This window comes from Humulus lupulus, chromosome 2 (assembly GCF_963169125.1).
Source record: "Humulus lupulus chromosome 2, drHumLupu1.1, whole genome shotgun sequence".
In the NCBI taxonomy this organism is placed as follows: domain Eukaryota; kingdom Viridiplantae; phylum Streptophyta; class Magnoliopsida; order Rosales; family Cannabaceae; genus Humulus; species Humulus lupulus.
The window spans coordinates 210,273,674-210,281,444 of NC_084794.1; the positions used below are offsets into that span (position 1 = coordinate 210,273,674).

Below are 7,771 nucleotides of genomic sequence, written 5' to 3' on the forward strand. Positions count from 1 at the left end.
CAATCCGTGGGGATGTGTTAACTAAATTATATGCCATATGTAAGGACACGGTAGTGGAACGAGCTTCTCCCAAGTTCAACCTTTGATAAATAGATAGAGTCATTAAATTCACACTTGCCCCTAAATCACATAGTTCTTTCTTGAAAACTACATTCTCTATAGTAGATGGAGTTGTGAAACTACCCGGAACTATAAGCTTGGGAGGTAGTTTATTTTGAAGTATTACACTACACTCCTCAGTAAGTGCCACTGTCTCATAGTCCTCTAGTTTCCTTTTCTTTTACAAAATTTCCTTCATAAACTTCACATAAATTGGCATTTGTTCAAGTGCCTCAACGAAAGGAATATCAAGGTGAAGCTTTCAAAATACATCTAAAAACTTGACAAAAGGCTTGTCAAGCTTATTCTTTTGAAGCCTCTGACGATATGGGATCATGATATGGTGATCTATGCTTATTTTTGGCTGCTTCTCTAGGTTCTTAGTAACCTTTGACCCATTCACTTCCTTCTCCTAATCAGACACATTTTCTTCAGTAATCCCTTTTTGTGTGGGTTCATCTATCACCTTTCTACTTCTCAGAGAAATTGCATTGAACTGCTATTTAAGATTCACTTCAGTAGTGCTCGGTAAGTTCCCTTGAGCAGCGTTTTTCATCAAAGTATCCAACTGACTGATCTGAGTCTCCAAAATCCTAATAGATGCTATGGTTTCGATCATGAATTGGTTCAGTACACTAGGTTGTTGTTCTTGCTGTTTCATGGGTATTGGCTGTTATGGTGGTCTATCTTTAATTGATAAAAGCAAGGTGGAGGTTGTTGATAACATTGTTGGGGTTGTGGCTGTGGTGGTGGGAACTATTGCTGGTTTTGAGGGAGAGGGTGTTGTGCGGCTTGGTTATTCGTCCATGAGAAGTTAAGGTGGTCCCTCCACCCTTGGTAAATGGGTTATTTGTTGGCCTTTGAAAATTTCCTATGGCTTGGACTTGTTCCATGGGCATATTATTCATATCCAGGCCAAAGCACTTATTTAAAGGATGGGTACTCCCACATGCCTCTTATATATTCTGTACTTACATGGCTTGAGATGGAAGGTTGCTCTGTTGTAACTATTTCGTTAAGGCTGCCACTTGATCTATGAGCATTGAGATAACATCTAATTCGATAATACCAGCCACCTTCTTTGTCTGTCTCTTCTCAGTTTGCCATTGGTAGTTGTTCATATCCATCTCTTCCAATAATTCATATGCCTCATTAGCACTCTTGCTCATGAACGCACCCTTCCTACTACATCAATTATTGTACGAGTAGTACCATTTCACCCTTGTAAAAATTGTGAACCAGAATCCACTTCTCTATACCATGATGAGGGCACTTCTTTAACAGCTCTTTAAATCTCTCCCATGCATCATATAGTGATTCCCCTTCCATCTCGTAAAAATTATTAATTTCCCCCCTTAACTTTGCAACTTTTGCTCAAGGGAAAAACTTTGCAAGGAACTTCTGGGCTAGTTCCTCCCATGTTGTAATAGAATTGGCTTAGATGGAAATTAACCAAATTTTTGCTTGGCCTCTTAATAAAAATTGGAAAAGTCTCAGTCGGATTGCATCATCACTCACCTTGTTCATCTTAAAAGTTGCACACCTCTCTAGGAAATAGGCTATATGCAAGTTGGGATCCTCAGTAGGCAACCCAGCAAATTGAACAGTGAATTACCCCATTTGTAGAATTTTCAGCTTGATCTCGAAGTTATTAGCGGCAATTTTGGGGTATCTGATGCATGAATGCACTCCCGTGATAGTGGGAAGCACATAATCTCTAAGCTTCCTTGGTCCTTGTTCCACTGGGACCTCTTCTTTCCTTAGAATATTATTAGCAGCAATATTCGTTGCATTCCTTTGATTTTCCTCCATATTAAATCAAACATTTTCTTAATCCTTTGGTTTTTTTTGCAAGTTCTCTCTATTTCAAGATCTACCGGTACCAGTTCCTTTTGTCTAATTCATCGCATATACCAATGTTTCCTAAAGGGAAAATATTACGACATAAACAGAATTAGAATGATAAATAAAATATAAAGTTAGAATAAAAATTAACTATTTCATATTAATAATACAGTCCCCGACAACGACGCCAATAAGTTGTTGTTGAAATTATGTACGCCAGTATATGTAATTGCAACCAAGTAATAAAGTAGTAAGTATAGTATCGTTCACAGGAGGATTGTTAATAATTACCAAGAATCAACCTTTATTTCTAATAGATTTGATGAATAATGAATATAGAATTCACTAAACTAAAAGCAATAAACAATTGATCATAACAATAGAGTACTCAATAATAAATATATTAATTTAATGGCAAAAGATATTGAGTTATTAACTTCAATAACTATCTACCTAAGCCTCTCTAATGTGAATCTAAGAATTCCTATCTAACACGTTGCTGTACCCTAATCTTAGCACGAGTTCATTCACTCAGTTCGGGTACAACTGGGAGATAAATACGTGGAAAAGTAATCAAGTAGAATATCTAATTATTATCTATACAGACAACTCAAGGTTCATAATGGTAAGACCTAGTATTGGGCATCCTGGCCTTACCACGAACTAGGAATAAGATAAGTCATCAAAGCACTAGCTCGGGGTCAGATAGCTGTCAGAACACAAGCTCGTGGAAGATACACAGCTCGGGGTGATTTAGATATAACACACTATATAATCCACAAAGATTCGGGATTTGATTATACGCTTATTCATGGCCAGGCTGTCATATTTATTATCCAAGATAGCATAACATATTTATTTTGTGATCAAATCATATCCCAATATAAATGGGAATTATTTGTATTGAATATAGACATTATTTAAATAAGTGATTGACTCTCGCAGTTACCCAAACCTGTCCATAGAATTCCCCTATAAATACTGGAAATATTTGACAGGAAGGGGGGACGATTATTTTGTAATATCGAAACTCTGCCAAAATAGAGAGAGAAACAACAATAATATCGACTCGTGGACTAGGTGGATTTTAACCACTGAACCACGTAAAATTTCTATGTTCTTGAGTGAATTCTTGCTATTTTTCTTTACTGTTTACCATTAGGGGGGACGATTATTTTGTAATATCGAAACTCTGCCAAAATAGAGAGAGAAACAACAATAATATTGACTCGTGAACTAGGTGGATTTTAACCACTGAACCACGTAAAAGTTCTATGTTCTTGAGTGAATTCTTGCTATTTTTCTTTACGGTTTACCATTAAGCACTAATATGCCTTTATAATTTCTTAATACACTATTGGCAAAAAACTGCGTCAGCAGTTTGGTGCTTTCATTGAGAGAAAATTAGTGCTTCATCAAAATCCCAGTCGATTCTCATCATGGTGCTCACTCGCTCAATGCATGATAATGAGATAGAACAGTTCGGTGGGCAGGAGGCCCATCATACCGCTATTTTGAATGAACATGGCCCTAAGATTCAGCAACGTCCGGGAAAACAATTGGCGGGAAAAGGCGACACTGGGAGAAAGGTGTCATTGCTGCCGAATCCAAATCCAGACTACCTAACTGTCATCGAGTTGGAAAACATGCAATTAAGAAGCCATCTCTCTAAGGAAAACAGGCAGATTAAGGAGCTTTTGGCTCGGTTACCCCCTCTTGCGACCGACGTTAATGTCAGAAAGAGTGAGAGTGGGTCTCATAAGTCCCACAGAAATAACCGATCCAAACTGAGTCGATCAGTCAGAACTGCCTCTCCAAGTTCTGTACCTACGGGGCGAGATCGCCAGAATGCTAGACCCAGCATTCATCATAAGGGTCGTCAGCATGTTAGTCGGTCGGTTAGGACTGCAATCCCAAGTTCGATGCCTTCTTCACCAGCCCCCAGGAATGCCCATGAAAATCCACGAGGGGGGTTAGGACAGGCTCACGAAGACAAAATGCTCCAACAAAACCCCCTACACCGTGATCAGATCACCAGGCATAGAGAACTAGAGACATTGGAGTAGAACAAAGGCGGACTAATTCAGTCCGCCCTGATGGAACGAGGATAGCCTCACCAATAAGGTATACCCCATCACCTATAAAACATCTGACACCACCTCGTCCTCAATAGGACATTCCAGCTTATGGAGACAGTAGGAGAAATCCTCCCCCATCTGCCAATACTTACGTCCCACGAACATGTGTCAAAAATCCAGATCCTCAGCCCCAGCCGCGAGCTGTAAGCTTTGCAAACGGGAGTTTCTGGACCGAAAGTATTCATAGTGATAGGTTCGAGGGCGACATAAGGAATTAGTTGAGTTCGGCACAGAGCCCTCGGTACAATCCGTAACCCGATTTGTGTGATTATCTGAATTTACAGAGAAGGAATCCAACTCGGAATGAAGATATTAGCTATACTCGACAAGAAGGAGGTCCTTCCATAGTACGCGATAACGAGAATGCCCCACAAAACCAAGCTCGAGCTTGGAGGGACAATAACCCATCAAATGCATATGATAGGGTGAGAGCTATTGAACAGCCCCCAGGTAACGTAGGGACTAGGGACTAAACCCTCGAAAGACTAGCTTTGATGGAAGATACAATGAAGAGGCTTTTACCTGGAAAAGAAAAAGACGATTGCGACTCAGATGTGGAGCTCGAACCTTTCGCTCCAAATATTGTGGTGCCAACATATCCGGTAGGCTTTAGAATGCCACACCTGCCAAAATTTGATGGAGATAAAGATCCGTCAGATCACCTCAGAATGTTTAACACCATGATAATGGCTCATAATATTGGGCTCGATCTAAGGTGTATTTTATTCCCTGCAACTCTGGTCGGGCCAGCAAGGAAGTGGTTTAAGAAATACAAGAGGCATTCCATAAGCTCATGTAAGAAGTTTTCTTCTGATTTCAAAAAAGCATTCCGAGCTTCACAGGCAACTCGGGTTGATACTGATTCATTGGCCAATGTAAAGCAGCAACCTGGCCAAACGTTGAAGGCATATCTAAGTAGATTTGCCAATGTCGTTGCACGAGATAGGGATGCTGATGACAACTCTAAGCTAATGGCACTGAGGATAACAATCCTCGCCAGGGGCGACCTGTGGCAGGAACTCCAAAGAAAATGAGTTAAGAGTGTGGACAAATTCTTAGCCCGAGCTCAAGAATGGATTAACCTAGAGGAGGCACGAGCTTCTGTTCCTAGAACCAGCCAGACCTCTGTCCAGCCCATTGGAGCGGTAACAGACGTTGCAGCTACGGCTCAAATCGTTACCCAGAATAACCAAGGGGGAATAACAAAAGGAAGGGAAATGGCGAGGGTGACCAGAGCGGGACGAAGAAAAATAAGTCTGTGGAGAAGTTCAAACCTGTTTACGCTACTTATACTGACCTAATGGACACTAGGGAGCACATCTTCTTGTCAAATTCTAATCGCCTTCCATGGAAGAAGCCAGAACCGTTCAAGAACCAGAGGGCAAAGATAGATTCTTCAAAGTTTTGCCGATTCCATAATGACATCGGTCATAAAACTGATGACTGTCAACAACTAAAGGATGATATTGAAACTCTCATTAGAGCCAGACCGTTGGCCCAGTATGCCTGAAATCGGGTGGTCCCTAATCAGCCTGCTGAACCAAACCCTCAATCAGTCCCTGAAGCACTAGTAGGCCAAATCGGAGCTCAAACAAATTAGGTCGAACCTCCTTCGATAAAAGGGAGAAATATAACCACCATTTTGAGAGGACCTCATTTGGCAGGCATGACAAGCGGGGCCCAGAAGAGGTACATTAACGAATTGAAGTCCCATAACAGGGTGGAGTTTTTCCCAGAACAACAGTTATCAAAACAGCAGCGATTGGAAAAGTAACCAATCATTTTCACATAAGAGGATGCTAGCCATGTCCAATTCCCACATAACGATCCGCTGGAGATAACCATTCAGCGCGCGAACCGAAGGGTCCGAAGAGCACTAGTGGATAACAAAAGTTCTGTGAATCTACTTTTCAGGTCCACCGTGGAAAAAATGGGGTATCTGTAACTGATTTGAAGGCGACCTCGATGACTCTGTACGGGTTTTCTGGTGAAGGATCAGCAGCCATTGGGATGATCGGATTGGTGGTGACATTGGGAGAAGAGTCGTTAACTATTTCCAAGATCCTCAAGTTCATGGTAATCAATTGTCCGACTACATACAATGAGATTTTGGGCCGACCTGTGCTGATGGCATTTGAAGCCATAACCTCTATCCACCATCTAGCAATGAAATTCCCCTCAACAGCCAGAATATGCACTGTCAGAGGTGATCAGCTCACTGCCAGGGAATGCTATAACTTTTCTATGAAGGGAAAATCACAACCTGGGCAGCAAGCGATGGTCATAAATGGCCATGAGGAGTCCCAGGAACTAGAAGTTACTTACGGGACAGACTAACCTCAGCAAAAAGAGGATAGTAAGGTCGTCCAACACGACGACGTTGACCCACGGGTAGGCGAAGACAGATCAGAGCTCAAAGACATAGAAGAGCTTGAGGAAGTAAACATCAACCCCAAAGAATCTTGAAGAGTCTTAAAGATTGGAGAGAATCTTGACGACAAAAGAAAAAGGAGCTAGTTGATGTTTTACAGAAAAACTTGGACGTCTCGCCTGGTCGCATGAAGATATGGTAGGAATAAGTTCGAATGTAATAATGCACACCTTAAATTTGGACAAGAATGTGCCTGCGAAATCCAAAAAACAGAGATGTTTGGGAACGGTTCGAGTAAAAGCCCTTGAGGAAGAAGTAGCTTGGTTATTAAAATGCGGGTTTATCCGGGAGGCAAAGTACCTGATCTGGGTTGCCAACCTCGTGCTGGTCCTGAAGCCAAACGGGAAATGGAAAACCTATATCAACTTCTCTGATCTAAATAAAGCTTGTCCCAAGGACTGTTTCCCACTGCCAAGGATTGACCAGTTGGTGGATGCCATGGTAGGTCACGAACTCATGTCCTTCATGGATGCGTATTCTGGATATAACCAGATTGTGATGAATCTTGCAGACTAGGAACATACTAGCTTCATGACTAAACATAATGTATACTGTTATAAATTTATGCCATTCGGATTGAAGAATGCTGGGGCCACACACCAACGCTTGGTCAGCAAAATGTTTGCTAGACAGATTGGGAGAAATATGCAGGTGTATGTCGATGACATGTTTTTCAAGTCAAAATCTGTCGATAACCATGTGTTTGATGTAGAAGAATGTTTCAAAATATTAAGGAGATGTGACATGAAGCTTTATACCTAGAAATGTACTTTTGGAGTGGCATCTGGAAAATTCATGGGGTTCATAGTCAACACGAGGGGAATAGAGGTAAACCCTGAGAAAATTAGATCATTGTTAGAAATTCCCTCACCCAAGTCGCGTAAAGAAGTTCAAAGCCTAACTGGAAGGGTGGCAGCTTTGAATCGATTAATTTCAAAATCCATTGACAAGTGTCTACCATTTTATAAATTGCTTAGAGGAAACAAGAAATTTGAGTGGATCGAGGAGTGCGAACAGGCATTCCTCGACCTAAAAATTCACCTGGCCGAGCCCCCGGTATTATCTAAGCCTATGTCTTGAGAACCTCTACTCCTTTATTTGGTCGAGACAGAGAATGCAGTCAGTTCCGTATTAGTTTGAGAAGAAGACCATGCTAAAAAACCAGTTTATTATATAAGCAAGAGACTTGTAAGAGCCGAATCACGATACCCACTGATAGAGAAACTGACATTCTGTCTGATATTGGCCTCCAGAAAGC

The 7,771-nt window shown here is 41.3% G+C and overlaps 1 non-coding gene across 1 annotated transcript; it reads left to right on the forward strand.

Moving 5' to 3' along the window:
• Positions 1 to 1,354: 1,354 nt before the first annotated feature.
• On the forward strand, positions 1,355 to 1,461 carry LOC133820084 (small nucleolar RNA R71). The gene has a single exon (XR_009886518.1). It is a non-coding gene; the product is annotated as a small nucleolar RNA R71 (small nucleolar RNA).
• The last annotated feature ends 6,310 nt before the right edge of the window (positions 1,462 to 7,771 follow it).